The sequence below is a fragment of the Vulpes lagopus genome, chromosome 11 (genome assembly GCF_018345385.1).
Source record: "Vulpes lagopus strain Blue_001 chromosome 11, ASM1834538v1, whole genome shotgun sequence".
NCBI lineage: Eukaryota > Metazoa > Chordata > Mammalia > Carnivora > Canidae > Vulpes > Vulpes lagopus.
The window spans coordinates 2,057,443-2,073,463 of NC_054834.1; the positions used below are offsets into that span (position 1 = coordinate 2,057,443).

Below are 16,021 nucleotides of genomic sequence, written 5' to 3' on the forward strand. Positions count from 1 at the left end.
CACCTCCATGAGACCCCCACCAGGTTGCCCTTAGGACAGGACCCCACAAGGCCCAGCTTCTGCAGGGGTGTCCAGTGGCATAAGGACGGCAAGTGACACAACTCTGAAGGCACTAGGAGCATCCGCCCCCCAGGGGCTCTGCAACCTGTTCTCGGTCTGCAAACAGACGCTGCTTAGTGCTGAGCGTTTGCGGGCAGCAGAACAACTTAGGGGGCCGTTCAGGTGATGGCTTCCTTGGCAGGACTCTGGGGGGCACGACAGACCCCGTGAAGGAGCTGTGCATGTTCAGAGCAGAGACCCGCCCCCCAGGAACGCCCCTGCGGGCACCGCAGCACAGCAGACAGCAGTGGGCAGACGGCCAGGGGACCCCGGAGGGCAGGGATGCTGCGGCCTCGCCGTCAGCCAGGCTGCTGCTGGGAGCCCTCCCCGGGAGCCTGCACCTCCGCACGTCACGTCAGCGGCCGGAGGACTCTTCCGGTCGCAGCCGTTGGGAGCCTTGGGAGCGGGGATCGTCACCCATGGACACAGCCGTCCTCGTGCCTCGGGGGGCACAGCAGGTAGAGGACGGGGTTGGGGCTCTGGGTACACCAGCCAGGAACTTGCACCAGCTCCAACTCTAACGTTACTCCTTATTAGTTGTGTGGTTTGGGACCAAAAACAAAAAAATCACGCGGTCTCTCTAAACCCAATGTCCTGGGCTGTGAAGCCCGGATGAGGACTCTTCCCTCTTCCCCTACACGGCGGCGTTAGCAATTGCTTATGTCTCGCTTAATGTTGTCCTGATGTTCCAGTATTTATGCAGCACAAGGAGCCACCGCTGGGGGGGTAATACCCACATGGCTCAGCGGGGTCTGGCCCGCCTCTGCTTGGCCGGGTCTGGCCTTCAGAGTCATCGCAGCGCCCGGAGGAGCGATGCTGAGGTTGTCTTGGCAGGGGGCGTGGGAACCAAAGGTGAGCAGAGGAAGGATGTTCCGCGGGGCACCGGGGTAAGGAGTCTGCTTTCTCGGTCCTCAACCAAGACTGAGCGCCACCCTCCCCTCCCGTGCTCAGTGACCGCGTGGCCTGCAACAGAGCCCGGGCGCTACATTTGGAATCATTCGTGCTCTGCTGCAGGGGCACGTGGTAACGACACTTGGCTTTCGGGGGGCTCTTGAGGGAACGCGAGCCTCGCATCCGTCGCTGGCACGTTCTCAAAATGGTCTCAAAGCATCTCTCTGACACTTGATGCCAAATGCCCATGCCAACTGCAAAAGACACCCTTCCGGGGCCCCCACTCAAGCCAAGAGTCGGGGCTGTCACCCAACCCCCCGGTGAGAGTCTTTCAGGGTCCATGCGGCCGTTCCAGCAACATGGAAGTCACCTACTTGTTCTTCCAGAAGAGCCACTGAGGACACCGATGACAGCGAAGCCGACGGATTCGGGGGTTCAGTCTGGCACAGCCCTCCCTTGCCATGAGGCCTAGGGCAAGTCACCTGACCACTCTGAGCCGCGGTGCCCCCAGCCACCAGGGAGGGCCTCCTGCAGCGGATCACATTGATTATATAACGCGTCGAAGTGTCCCGCCAGGTGCGGACCCAGGGCACGCGCTGAGCCAGCGGCTTTGTTAGGAGCTCGGCCCGCGGGAGAGCAGCGGGGCCTGCGGTGGGCGCCCCCCACTCTGCTGCTGCTGCCACGCTCACCAGGCCCCTCTCCTGCACCCGGAACACGGGGACGTCGCGGCACCGTTGCCACGGGGCGGTGTGTGAGGATTCTCATCAACGCAGGCTGGGGACGCGGCCCCCGAGTGAGGCACCAGTATGTGGTGGGGATCCTCACGGTCCCCCAGGGCCGTGACTGTCCCCGATGCCTCTCCGGCCCGGAGGATGGCCCGAGCTGCTATGGCCACTGCTGCTTCCTTTCTAGGGGAAGATGCTCAGAACAATAACAGCCCAGTAAGGCAGACGGCGGTGTGCAAGGAGTGTACTTCTGCACCCCCGGCACGGAACAGAACGGCCGTCCCCACCCCACCCCGTTGGGCTGCTCGGTCACCCCAAGGGCTGGGCAGGGCTGCCCGGCGGGGTGAGCTCGGAGCCAGGCCCCTTCATCTCTTCCTCCCCGAGTGGGGCTCACACAGCCCTGGTGACACCCCGGCTCAGCGGCTGATGGAGAGGGACGGGGCCCCACGCTGCTGGTTGTCCCCCGGTCCAGGAGTAGGTGACCCTCCTCCAACGAATCCTCAGTCACAGCCTAACACTATGTCACACGCCTGTGCCGCTCGCCTCCCTGCATCTCAGCCCGTGGGCATCTCGCTACCCCACGTCATCCAAGGAGGGCGACAGCAGGACGGCCAGACATTTTGAAAGAGACCACAAGCACCTCGCTTTTATTGGAGCGTGTTATGGTTGTTCTGTTTTATTGCCAGTTTTTACTGTTCATCGCTTACTGGGCCTGGTTTATAAATTAAGAACTTTACCGTGGGCGCGGATGTAACAACAACAAAAAAAAACCCATAGTCTAGGTAGGGCTGGGTACCCCCTTTGGTTTCAGGCCTCCACTGGGGGTGTCGGGACGCACCCCCGTGGAGAAGGGGGGACAGCTGCATAGCAAAGAAAAAAAAGAGAGAGAGCAATGCTGGGTGACACCAACCATCTCGTTTTAGGGCCGCCTGTGGAAAAACGCCTTGCATGTCATTTAAATTTCCCTTGTGTTCCCAAGCTCGCAAGAAGACTTTAAAGTACTTAGAATCCCAACTACTTATATAACCTTTTGCCTCTTCCAGCGCTCGCGATGTGCACGTGCCCATCCCCACGTGCTGGGAGCGAGTTCAAGTTCTGTTTGCATCCAGCTGCTTGCTCGCAGGCACCTTCTCTACGAATCACTCCTCCGCAGGCACGTCTTGGGCATTTGGGGTCTTTCCAACTTTTTCGCTGCTATGAATAGCGCCGCAGTAAACACCCTTGGGTAAGCTGCTTTAGAAAAAAATAAAAAAAATAAAAATCCGTCGCGTATCTCGTTAGAACGTCGCTGTTTGCCTCTCCCTGGTTTCCGAGGGCCGCGGAGGGAAGGGTGCCCTCGGGCCGCCGTCAACAAGGCTGTCGCGTGGGGTCGCGGCTGGCGGCGGGGGCAGAGGCGGCTGCGGGGCAGCTGGCCGGTGGCACAGGGCGCGGCCCTGCTCCTGACCTCCTGGCTTCCCTTTGGCGCCCGTTCCCGCCGCTGGCACCCGCCCTCTGGCGTCTGCCCCTCATAGCTGGCATTCTCCAGGAGTCCGTGGGGCGCCGACCGGCCAGTCACCCAGCGGTTTCCATTTACGTTGCCAGCAGGCTCGGTCTGACCCTCGGGGTCCGTATCCCTCCGGGAGGCTGTCCCATTGGTCCCACGTGAGGCCACGAGGCTCAAAGGTCCGGGGGCTGCCCGGGCGTATAATGGGGCAGGATTTAGAAAGGGAGCCAAGCCCAGTGAGACTTCATCCCCCAAGGGGGTGTCACAGTCCACTCCCCCATGTGGTGACCGGCCACCGCCCCCATCCAACCGGCTCCCTGGGCTTCCTCACATGTGGCCTGGCGCAAAGACAAGCCCCAGCCCTCAGGGCTTTTCAGCATCCCTTTGGCCAAATCCTGCCATGTGCAGGCCCCACGACATCTTGGGAGGGTAATACCCAAGGACACGCGTGTTGACAGGGAACCCCACACGGAACCTAGGAAATTCAGCAGAAAATACCTTTCCTTCTCCTTGAGAAGTCTGACTCCTCTCTGGATCCGGTCACTGCGAATTCTTCTTGTGAAATCTCGTGGGTAGCATAATCCTATCGCATTTGTTTTGCTACTTTTGCTAAAGGTGCTCACGCGTTGAGCCTAAACACGGTTGAAGACACACCACAAAGTCTGCAATTGCGCATTAGCACTCTCGTTTGCACTTGTACATGCAGGAAGTGGTTCCCGGACGGGGACGCAAGGCCAGCCTGCAGACGGGCCGCTCCCGGGGGAGGAGAAGCAGGCTCCCGTGGGGACGTCAGGGCACAGGACGGATGAGAGGTGTCCCCGGGAGCTTCTGTGGAAGGAGAGGGATGAAGCAAGGCTGGGTGGACCACTCTGTGGCCCCGTGGGACTACCACTGCACAGCCATCAGCCACGGGAGGCAGCTGCCTGGGCAGAGGGGGCTCTCATTAGCCGAGGCAGAGGGGGGACGGGCGAGGTGCCCAGGCGTGCACATGTCACCAGCTCACATCGGCTGGGGCTCAGCGTGCAGAGAAGCGGGACCGAGAGGCGTCCCACAACCACGTCCGAGCTGGCTACCCAGCATCAGGTCTGCCCTTGGCAGCTCCCCCAGAGGAGCACGGCCCTGCAGGGGCCCCCGGGCTCAGCTGATCCCACCAAGTGTCCGAGCGCACACGAGGCTGATCCAGAGGAACCCGTGAACCCATCTCTCTCGTGTATGTAGAGTTTACCTATAGCAGGATTTGTCCGAGGGCTTGGATGCTGCTGCTGGATCAGCGGCTCCGCATCATCGGGGAGGCCTCTTCTTGCAGCTGATCCTGGGGGAGGTCAGCTCATGTTCATGATTCATAACCACCTCCCTGGGCCAGGCCTCGGGTCTCCACCGCTCCCGTGCTCTTACTAACACCTCGAGGCTTGCAGTAAATGGCAATTCCCACAAGGCCCTGCCAGCGAAGCTGCTCTTCAGTGACCCCATCCAGAGTCTCCTATGCTCCCCGCCTGCCCACCGTCTCCCCACACCTGCCTCCTAGAGAGGGTGCCAGGACTGACCCGGGACCTCCAGCACCTCCAGGAGGGCCTTCTGTGGGGCCAGACTAGGCCGTGAGCCCACAGCGGACCTGCACCCAGAGCCTGCTAAGAGTAGGTGCCTGACAGAGACGCAACAGCCCAGCGCTGTCAAACCCAGGTGACCACTCTTAGGGCAAAGGACTGAGGACGGATCGTCAGGTGTGTCTGTGATGGAGGAGGGGCACAGGGCGGCTGGGAGGGGGAGGGAGAGGACGTGAGTAGGAGGTTCTTGTGTTCCCTCCACCCCGTCTCTTTCTCTCCATCACAGACACACACCTGCCGGGATTCCAGGACATCTACCCTTTTCTCAGCTGACAGTCCTTCCAGAATTTTCCATACACCACAGCTCCCCGGTTCCCCAACTGGCTGATGGCTGCAGTCAGCAGCGTGGTGTCATCTGTCCCACTCGCAGAGCCCTTGGGTCCCTGATCCGGTCCCTGTCTACACCGGTACCTCCAGGATCTGGCCTGGAGTAGGGGCTTCCGTGCTTTTTGCTGAAATGAACTGCAGCAGCGACAATGATCCAAATGGTAATGCATCAAAGATGTCCTCTTGGGCGGGGGGGGGATGGGACCATTGCCCTGGGGCCCCCAGCTGGGGCTCTGCAGCTGTTGGCGGGGAAGGTGACCACAGCTGGCCACGGATGGGGCCCCTCGGGAGAGCTTTTCGCTGGAGCACGTCCACCTCCGAACGCCGAGCGAGCATTTCCTGGTATTTATTGAGACCACGTTTACACCCACTGAGACATGTCAGGTGTGAGTGTGCAGTTTGTCCCGGCCCCGGAGGAATGGCCCGTGTGGCCGCAGCACCCGGCACCAGGGCTCCTGCCTGTGACCTCGGTTCCTCGATCTGCACCGGGAGGGCCCCCCCCCCCTTGCCCCTGCAAGCCTGCACCTGGCTCTGCAGCAACGCGCACGGCACAGCCACAAACAGAGAACAACTAAGTGCAACCAGGAGTGAATTAGCTAAGTGTGCCTGCAACCTCTCCACTTGTTGGGTTGTTTTTTTTTTTTTTAATTTCAATGTCATGCTGATTCATTTACCGGCTACCGACCCAGATGCCGACTTACTCGAAGAGATTACGCCTCTCCCCCTGTGGCAGCGGGTGGGACCAAGGGCAGTCACCTGACCCACGGCAGCCGATGGGGGGCCAGGGTGTGGTGATGACCACATAATCCGGTCTGGCCTCGCCTTGTGGGGACCCCGCCCTGGTAGACGCTGGTGTGACAGCAAAGCACGTCCCATGGTCAGGGTGAGTAAGCAGCGGAGACCGAGTGCGAGAAGACAGGACATTTGCTGGGATGCAGAGACCCCCCCCCCCAAGGGCAGAGGGAGCAGGACCTGGGGTATTGGCGGGGGAGCTCCAGGCCCCCAGGCTGGTGTGTCCTCAGAGGGCTTGAGTGAGCCTTTGTCTCTGCGGCTGCAGGCAGTCGGGCTAACCCAGGATCTGGAGCTGCGCTTCGTGTCACAAGTACCTTGAGTAGCGGGTTGATTGCCATTTGTAGGAAAGGCGACGCTGCTGCCTGGGCTGGGCTCTGATCCCCACCCCCAATGGCGGAACTGGGCTCCCCATGGGAGGGCCAAGGGAATCATAGCCCAGGGCGGAAAACATACCACTAAGAATAAAAATGTGGGGGCACTGGGTGGCTCCGTCGGTTGGGCACCTGACTCTTGATTTTGGCTCAGGTCACAATCTCAGGATTATGGGATTGAGGCCTGTGTTAGGCTCTGCTCAGCAATGAGTCTACTTCTCTCTCCTGCCCCAACCCCTGCATGTGCCTTCATACTCTCTCTCTCTCAAATAAATAAATAAATCTTAAAAAAAAAAAAGTATAAAATGCAGCCCTAAAGAGCCAACTTCCAGCTAGCCACCAGAGCCAGGTGACCTGTCCGTGCATCGTGGAGGATGCAGCAACGGGACCCCCAAGAACAGGGCCCTCCGTGTTCCAGGAAACTCCCAACCCTTGGTCCTGAGCACATACGGTCAGGTGTCCAGAGGCCGCTTGTCCTTCCCCCGAGAAGGGAAAGGCAGCAGCCCCGCTGAGCAGAGGGCGGCCCTCACCTGAGGGCTCAGCCCCGCTGAGCTTAAGTACTCACCTGCAGGTCGGAGCACCCTGGTGCTGAGTCCTGGGCCCTTTGGGGTGAAAGTCAGCGCCCCCAAACAAGAGAAGCACTGATACCACCTGAAGAAGCTGGTACCTTCTGGTCTGCTCCCCGCACGCCGAGGGAGGTCCTGCCCTGGTCCCCTGCCCCGTGGGGACCTTCTCTTTCCCACGGTTAGCCTTCTCTGCTGAGGAGGAGAGATGTATTCAGATAAATTCACAGCGAGTTGCTGGGCACAGGTTTACAGGGAGCTGGGCTAATTGTTTACCAGATAGCTTTGGACGCCCACAGTGCCAAGCACCCCTCGAAGCCTTGAGTGTCACGCCTGGGACCTGGCAGGACATGGTAGACAAGCCGGCCACGAGCCCTGCTGGACAACCCCTCCCACGGGTCACCGCTGGCGTTCTCTGCTGTAACTGTGCTACACACGGCAGGCCCTCCCCGGTCCCCTACAAGGCCCGTTAGTGAAGTCTAAAAATGGCTCTGATGTCATTGGGCGAGTCTGGAAATCATGCTGGCCCTTACTACAGTGCTTGCCCAAGGAACCGAGTTCTGAGAGTGAGAGCGCCGTGTTGTTCAGAATGTGCTGGCTACTGTCCTCGGTCAGAGGTCAGGTTGGTATCCAGTCTTCATTGTGTCTGGGTCGCGTGAGAAATTTGTTGAAGTGAAAATTCTGATTCTGTGTGCTTTGTGGACCAGCGTGGAGCAGCAGTGTCAAAAAATGCCATCCCCGATTCATAAGAGAAGGAAAAAAAAAAAAAACAGGTTCAGAAATATTAACCGACCTTCCCATAGATTCTCAAAGCTCCACAGGGAACTAGTATCTCAGACTAATTCCTCAAGTCCAAGTGCAGAGTCTTCCCCCAACCAAAAGATGAGGATATGGGGTAACACTGGAGCACTTCATCTTTACTAGAACCTTCCTGAAGTGGGCTCTGTGGTCAGGCCCCTGACTTCTATGTTGTTAGAAACCCAGTAGGAGGGGTGCCTCAGTGGGTTAAGTATCTGCCTTCAGCTCAGGTGATAATCTTAGGGTCCTGAGATCAAGCCCCACATCAGGCTCTCTGCTCAGTGGGGAGCCTGTCCCTCTGTCCCTCCCACCCCCCAGATTTTAGGTTCTCTCTCTCTATCTCAAATAAAATAAAATAAAATAAAATAAAATAAAATAAAATAAAATAAAATAAAATAAATAAAAATCTGCATTAGTTTTGAATCAATCAAGTATCTTTTAAAGATTTTTCAAAAACTAGAAAAAAATATTTTCTATTTACCCACATATTTATTTCTGACACTCTCCATATCTTTATGAAGAGACACATTTTCATTTGGTGTCATTTTCCTTCTGCCTGAAGGATTTTTTTTTTTTTTTGTACTCTGACTCTGTTGCCATGAGTGCTTTGCAAACCTTTCCATGTCTGCAAGTTTTTTATTTGCCTTCATTTTTGAAAGATGTCTTCACTGGACCTAGAATTCTACAGAGATTTTTTGTTAGTTTTCTTTTTTTAGTATTTTGAAGATGTTCCAATGGTTCCAAACTGTATCTTTCATTTCTTTCTTCCGTATTTAAAAGATATACTTGATTTATGATGTTCGTTAAATGTAAGGTGTACACCTGTTGATTTGATGTGCTTACATACTGTGATATGACCGTCATTGTCATGAGAGCACCTCTGTCATGTCATGTAGTTATTTCTCCTTTGTCATGAGAATAATAAAGATCCGATCTCTTAGCAAGTTTGAGGATTATAATATGATGCTATTGTCTATACTCACCATACTGTGCACATGATTTTCAGGATTTGTTTATTACTAGTTGCAAGTTTTTCCCCTTAAACCACATCTGTCCGATTCTCCCACCACAGACTCTGGCAACCACCACCTCACTCTGTTTTTATGAGTTTGGCTTTTCTAGGGTTCACACCTAAGTGACATCATACAGTATTTGTCTTTCTCTGATTTATCTGTTTCTTTCTTTCTTTTTTTTTTTTTAAAGATTCATTTATTTATTTTAGATAAAGAGACAGAGAGCAAGCATGTGAGCAGGGGCAGTGTCAGAGGGAGACGGAGAGAATCCCGTACAGAGTCCCTGCTGAGGACAGAGCCCAACACGGGGCTTGATCCCATGACCCTGAGATCATGACCTGAGTCGAAAGCAAGAGTCAGACTCTTAACTGACTGAGCCACCAAGGCACCCCTCTCTGTGTGATTCTCATGAGTCTAGAGTTGGCTTCTCTGTGTGTGATGTGTCCTTTCTTCTCTACTGGTTTTTAGATTTTTCTTTATCGCTGGCTTTAAGCATTCCAATTACGATGTGCCTTTGTGAAATTTTCTTCATGTTTCTTGTGCTTGGGGCTCTTTGAGATTCTGGAGTCTGTGATTTTATGGTTCTCAGCAGATTTGAAACATTCCTCAGCCATTTTTTCTTCAAATATTTTTTCTCCCCTTCTCCACCTCTCCACCCTTTCCCCGACCCAATTACACATGTGTTAGACTCCTGTTCTCTCACAGCTCACATTTACCTGCTCCTTTTCCTTTGTCTCAGCCTCTGTGTTTCATTTTGGGAAGGTTCTCTTCCCATGCTTTTATTTATTTATTTTTTTTTTAAGATTATTTATTTATTTATTTATTTATTCATAGAGACACACAGAGAGAGAGGCAGAGACACAGGCAGAGGGAGAAGCAGGCACCATACAGAGAGCCCGACGTGGGACTCGATCCAGGGTCTCCAGGATCACGCCCTAGGCCGCAGGCAGCGCTAAACCGTTGTGCCACCAGGGCTGCCCTCTTCCCATGCTTTTAAAGTTATTTGTTTTCTTATTTGCAAAAGTATGTACTCTGCTGTTGTCCTAACTAGACATCTTTCTCATCTCTAGAACTAGATTTGCACTTTTTAAAATATCTTCTATGCCCTCCATAGCAAGCTCGATATTTTATGCTTCCTTGAATATATGGGATATAGGTTTAATAACCTTTTAAAATCTTTTTTTTTTTAATTTTTATTTATTTATGATAGTCACAGAGAGAGAGAGAGAGAGAGGGAGGCAGAGACACAGGCAGAGGGAGAAGCGGGCTCCATGCACCAGGAGCCCGACATGGGATTCGATCCCGGGTCTCCAGGATCGCGCCCTGGGCTAAAGGCAGGCGCTAAACCGCTGCGCCACCCAGGGATCCCAGGTTTAATAACCTTTTAATGTTAATGTCTTTTATTTTTTATTTTTCTATTTAAATTCAATTTTCCAACATAAATATAACAGCCAGTTAATAACTTAATGCCAAAAAAATAACTTAATGCCCATCACCCAGTCATCCCCCTCCAACCTCCCCTCCAGCAACCCTCACTTTGTTTCCCAGAGTCAAGAGTCTCTTGTGGTTTGTCTCCCTCTCTGATTTTTCCCCACTCAGTTTCCCCTTCTTCCTTTGTGATCCTTTGCACTATTTCTTATATTCCACATATAAATGAAACTATGTGAAACGGGATACAGCAAAGGCAGTCCTAAGAGGGAAATACATTTCAATACAAGCCTCTCAAAAAATTAAAAAATCTCACATACAGAACCTACTCTTACACCTAATGGAGCTGGAAAAAGAACAGTAAACAAAGCCTAAACCCAGCAGGAGAAGAGAAACAATAAGGATTAGAGCAGAACTCCATGAAATAGACACCAGAAGAGTAGAACAGATCAACACAACGAGGAGCTGGTTCTTTGAGAGAATTAAATAAGATCAATAAACCTCTGGCCAGGCTCATCAAAAAGGAAAAAGACCCACATTAATAAAGTCATGAATAAAAGAGGAGAAATCACGACCAACGCCAAGGAAATACAAACAATTTTAAGAACGTGTCGTGAGCAACTATATGCCACCAAATTAGGCGATCTGGAAAAAATAGATGCATTCCTGGAAACTTATAAACTTCCAAAACTGAATCAGGAAGAAATAGAAAACCTGAAGACCCACAACCAGCAAGGAAATTGAAGCAGCCATCAAAAACCTCCCAAGAAATAAGAGTCCAGAGCTAGATGACTTCCCAGAAGAATCCTACCAAACATTTAAAGAAGAAATAAACCTATTCTACTGAAGCTCTTTCAAAAGATAGAAATGGAAAGAAAACTTTCAAACTCATTCTATGAGACCAGCGTGACCTTGATCCCCAAACGAGGCAAAGACTCCACCAAAAATGTGACTGTCTTTTAATGTGGTTTTGTCCCACTAATTCTATCATCTGTGCTAATATTGGTCTGTTTCCACTAATTGATTTTTGTCATCATTATGAGATGCATTTGTCAGAGTCTGCACGAGTGATCACTTTTGATTGGATGCAGACTTTGTAAATTGTATGTTGGTTTTGCACGCTAGATTTTCCTTTTAAGATTGTATTTATTTATTTGAGGGGGAGTGGAGGGAGTGGGAGGGAGAGAGAGAGAAAATCTGAAGTGGACTCCGTGCTGAGCCCAGAGCCCGAGGCGGGGCGCAATCCCATGACCTCGAGACCATGACCTGATCGAAATCAAGAGTCAGATGCTTAACCAACTGAGCTCTGCATGCTAGATTTTTTTTTTTCATTTCTATAATTGTGTTTCATCTGTGTTTTGTGATACCGTTAAGTTACTTAGAAACAGTTTGGTCCTTCTGAGGTTTGTTGGGAAGTTTTCTTAGGTCCAAAGCAACTTTTTATCTAGAGCTATAGCTCTCTCTCTCTCTCTCCCTCATTTTTTTTTTTTTTTAAGGCAACAACCCTTCTGGTGTTTCCCCTGATGGTGTCAGTTTTGCATTTTTAGCAAGAATAGTACAGAAAAGTGATGTTCCTTCTTGCCTGTGGCTCCTATTGGGAGGCACATGACGTCACTATGTCTCGTCACTAGTGATGTTTACATAGACCTCTTGATTAAGAGGAGGACTTCAACCGTCTTTCTCCTCTGCAAAGTTATTTTTCCCTCTGAAATCAGTAAGTGACTTGTGGGACGAGTCTCTGAGGGTATATACTATTCTGTTTCACACCACCACTGGTTTTCTTTCCTGCTCGTGCTCTCACTCTGGCTCTTGTGTTTTCCATTGGCAGAGCCTGGCTTCCAGGTGAGACTCTATTCACAGAAGGAGTACAGTGTGGGTGGGCTTCGTCACGGTTGGGTACCCCCCCCCGTCCTCGTTCAGGTTCTCTTCCCTCTGCATGCACACCTTGTAGTTGCCAAGGCCCCTGTGCTCTGATTCCTCCCGGGCCACCCTGTCCACACTGCTGTCCCACATGGGCCCTCAAGAGCCAATTTCCTTTTGACAGCCCACGTCCCCTCTTCCTGGTGCCCCAAGATCAGTCATTCATCCCCTGTCCCCAGCTTTCTCAAAGTCCATGCTCCACCCTCCTCCTTCTTGAATTTTCCTAGGAGTAGATGGAGTAGAGGCTTGTTACCAAGCAGGGGAAGGAGTCTTATTCTCTCTCCATTCTATCTCTTCCTTTCTTATTTTGGTGTGTTGGATGGTTGCCTTGTGTGTGGCCCCCTGTCCACCTCTCCTATCTGTGGGTCCTATAACTGCCCATGTTATGAGTCCCACCCCCAGGACAGAAGCTAGGACTCTCTCTCCCAGGCTCCCTTACAGCTCCAGTGTGGACCCATTAGTCAGGCAGACCCAGGCTCCAGGCTCAGACTATTACGTGCATTTTCAGGAGAATGTAAATTGAAGGAGAACAAGAAAAGGCATCAAATCCTCTGAAGACCCCAAGATAGCTTCTAGCAGCATAAAGCAGAGGTCCTGCCATTTGATGCTGCTGTCACTGTAGCCACTGAGCTTCCAGACCTGGCTCTCCTGCCTCCCAGAGGATCCATGACCTACCTAATGTGGTGCAGAGCCCCCAGGCTGGTTGCAGTGAGCTCTGTTGGTCATGTTCGCCCCCTGCTTGACTTCCTTTAGGCCTTCCCATTGAGCCTCAGAATCTTATTAACTAAGTAACACACACAGCTAAGTAAATATTAGATTTCTCCCTCTCTTTATCCTTTGCTTCCCTCCTTTCCTTTCTCGGCTACTCTGAAATGATTCTGTTCCTCCTCGAAGCACTGTGGATGTTCCTAATGACTTGAAGGAGGTCACACACAAAGAGGTGGCAAAACAGAAACCACAGAGATAAATATTTCAAGCTATTATTTCCACTATTGATGGAAAGTAAGATTTTTATGCTGTCACAAATGTCGCCATGCCTTGCATGCTGTGTGATTCCTGCTCTCCCACTCTCTGGCATGTCCCTGCAGTGCTTTGTGTCCTGTCCTCCTGCGGACAGTGGGGACCATCTCCAGCACATTCCCCTCCCTGTCCCCTAGACAGGTGGCTCAAGTCCACACGAAGCAGAGAAACTACAGCAATGAGCTTGTGAGGCTTACGGAAGACCACGGGCACCAGAGCCTTTGGAAATCATAAAATCCGTTGAACTGGAAAATACTATTTTGCACTTACATTTGCTTTGGGGTATGCCTCAGAGGTATAAGTGACACTCTAGAACATAGAAATAAAACCTTGCCTTAGAATTAAGCAGCCCATGGGGTGCCTGGGTGGCTCAGTTGTTGAGCGTCTGCCTTCAGCTCAGGTTGTGATCCCAGGGCCCTGATTGAATCCTGCATCGGGCTCCCTGCATGGAGCCTGCTTCTCCCTCTGCCTATGTCTCTGCCTCTCTTCTGTGTCATTCATGAATAAATAAATACAATCTTAAAAAAATTATTAGGAGGCCCAGCTGAGAGTGTCCACAACCAGACCCTAGCCCCATTCAGTTCAGGCTGTGGCACCGCTCTCCTCACATGGTACTCATCCTTCGGTGGAGTCATCCCCACCAGCTGCAGGAAAACACCCCAAAAATCCCCCTCTCAGGCCTTGGACCAGGAGAGAGAAGTAAGAAATCAGGTACAACTCGGAAGATAAAAACAGGTGCCCTTGGAGGAGAATGTGGCTCCTAAGTGCAGACTATGTGTTCTTCATTATGCTTAAAAAATGCTCCGAGGTCATGAAGCAGAGCTCTGGTCCAGCGGCAGGTGGCTCGGCTGCTCCTTTGTCTGCTACATGCTGACCTCCTGACTTCTGAGGACGTCTGACTGCGGCCACCTCAGCAGAGGCTGCTTTGCTGGGGTTCCCCAAGAAAGAGATTCACTCAGAGGCAGTCTGTTCACTTCTGTAGCCAGTCAGAGGGAGGAGGACTCCTGTTCCCATGGCTCTTCAGGTCCTGTAGTTTTCCTCTTCCCACTTATCAGTTTGGGTTGGAGGCCACCCCTGAGTGGGTAGGGACAGTCACAGAGATGTCTCTGCTTGGAGGGTCCCCCTGCTGGTCTACACCTACTCATTTCCCAAGCTTACTGGCCAAGGCTTTTCTGCTCTGCCACTCTGGATTAGGCCTCTCCTTCTAATCATTTTCAATCAGAAATAGTAGTCGGTGTTGCACTACATTGAGACATTTTCACTTGAACGTTTACCCCAAATCATGAAGGCCAGTGAGAGACTGTCTTGATCAGCATACAGTCCAAATTTCTATGACTTAACATGAAAGACAGAAGAAGGAATGCCACTGTGGTGTCTGATATTTCCAGAAGGGACCGACCATTCCTCAAAGTCTAGCATAACAACCCACACCGAAACAGCAACAGCAAAAAACCCACACACACAAAAATGGTAACCACGCAAGGTGGCAGATGTTTACGACTTTATTGCGGTGATTAGTTCATGGTACACGCATACGTTATGTCATTGCCTTGCCCGCTCTAAACACCATGTTAATTGTCAATTATATCTCAGTAAATCGGGGAGGAAATCAAGAAATACAAGGAAATAACTTCTCCATGAATCAGTCTCCTTTGGGTCCCAGGAATGTCATTGGAAAGCGCAGGAATCGCATGTTAAGTGGCACCGATGTCCGCCCTCTGTGAAGGAGGAGGTGAAGGTGGTCAGCATACAACCAGGAGTGAGGGGCGTGCGTACTTACAGACTGTGCTGTGTGTTCTCCCAAGGCACATGGAGGGGGAGGAGGAGACCGCCTAGAGCACCATCACAGGGACATGGTCACCGTGCCACTTCCAGTTAGGGAACAAAAACTCTCCTGGGTTGTTCACCCGGTGTGCTATAGTTTCAAGTGGTGACAAAGCATTCAAGCGATCAACACCAAAAACAAAAAAGATTTGAGCTCTTGGGAAGTTAAAAAGGCAGCTAAGATAAGGTCTTCAGTGATGGTCACACAAGGGAGCCTTTACCTGCTCATCCTCCAGCCTGCTGGGGCTGGTCTCTGGGGTCAGCATTTGGGATCAGCTTTAGAAAAAACTGGACTTCAGGGACACCTGGGTGGCTTAGTTAAGTGTCCCCCTCTTGGTTTTGGCTCAGGTCATGATCTCAGGGTTGTGAGATCAAGCCCCATTCAGGCTCCTTGCTGAGCATGGAGTGTACTTAAGATTCTCTCTCTCCCTCTGCCCCTCCTCTCTCTAAAAAAAAGAGAAAAAGAAAGAAGAAGAAAGAAAGAAAGAAAGAAAGAAAGAAAGAAAGAAAGAAAGAAAGAAAGAAAGAAAGAGGAAGAAAGAAAAAGGAAGGAAGGAAGGAAGGAAGGAAGGAAGGAAGGAAGGAAGGAAGGAAGGAAGGAAAAAAAGCTGGACCAAGGAGAAGTTTCTTGAACTATTGAAAAGAAGACAAAAAGATTCCGAGTCTGTAATTTCCACCCACATTAACTTATATGGATAAATCTCTGTTCTCATAAGCAAACTGACTTCATTAAAATTAAGTGCCCCCGAGAACGCTTCCCAGGTTTGACTATGGGTTGGCTAGGAAAGAAAGCAGGGAGGTTTGGGGCTCCCTGCAGGGCACAGCCCAGGATCAGATGCTGTTGGCCTTTGTGGAAATTTATTGCAGGACATTTATTGACTTGTGAGATAAATATTGACCGTGTCAAAGTCAAGGTTATTACTTATCTTCGGGAATATAAATCTTGGTATTCTCAGTGACACAAAGTCAATATGTGCTTTGCTGCATAAATTCCAAAGGAAGAGTTACACGTGAACATCTGTAGGTTTCTCCATCATGACCAGGAGAGTAGCTTTTTAAAGACCTTGCCTGAAGAGAGATGGATGGATATCCAGGTGTGATGGGAGCACCTCCTGCTCACCTGCGTGGAACTCACGGGGCAGCCCAACTTCCACTGTGCTGGA

The 16,021-nt window shown here is 51.6% G+C and overlaps 1 long non-coding RNA gene across 1 annotated transcript; it reads right to left on the bottom strand.

The window, feature by feature from the left end:
* Positions 1-2,408: 2,408 nt before the first annotated feature.
* On the bottom strand, positions 2,409-7,269 carry LOC121472015. The gene is made up of 5 exons (XR_005982747.1): positions 7,132-7,269; positions 6,858-7,050; positions 4,424-4,510; positions 3,697-4,026; positions 2,409-2,945 (listed from the first exon to the last, which is right to left on the bottom strand). It is a non-coding gene; the product is annotated as an uncharacterized LOC121472015 (long non-coding RNA).
* Positions 7,270-16,021: the final 8,752 nt, after the last annotated feature.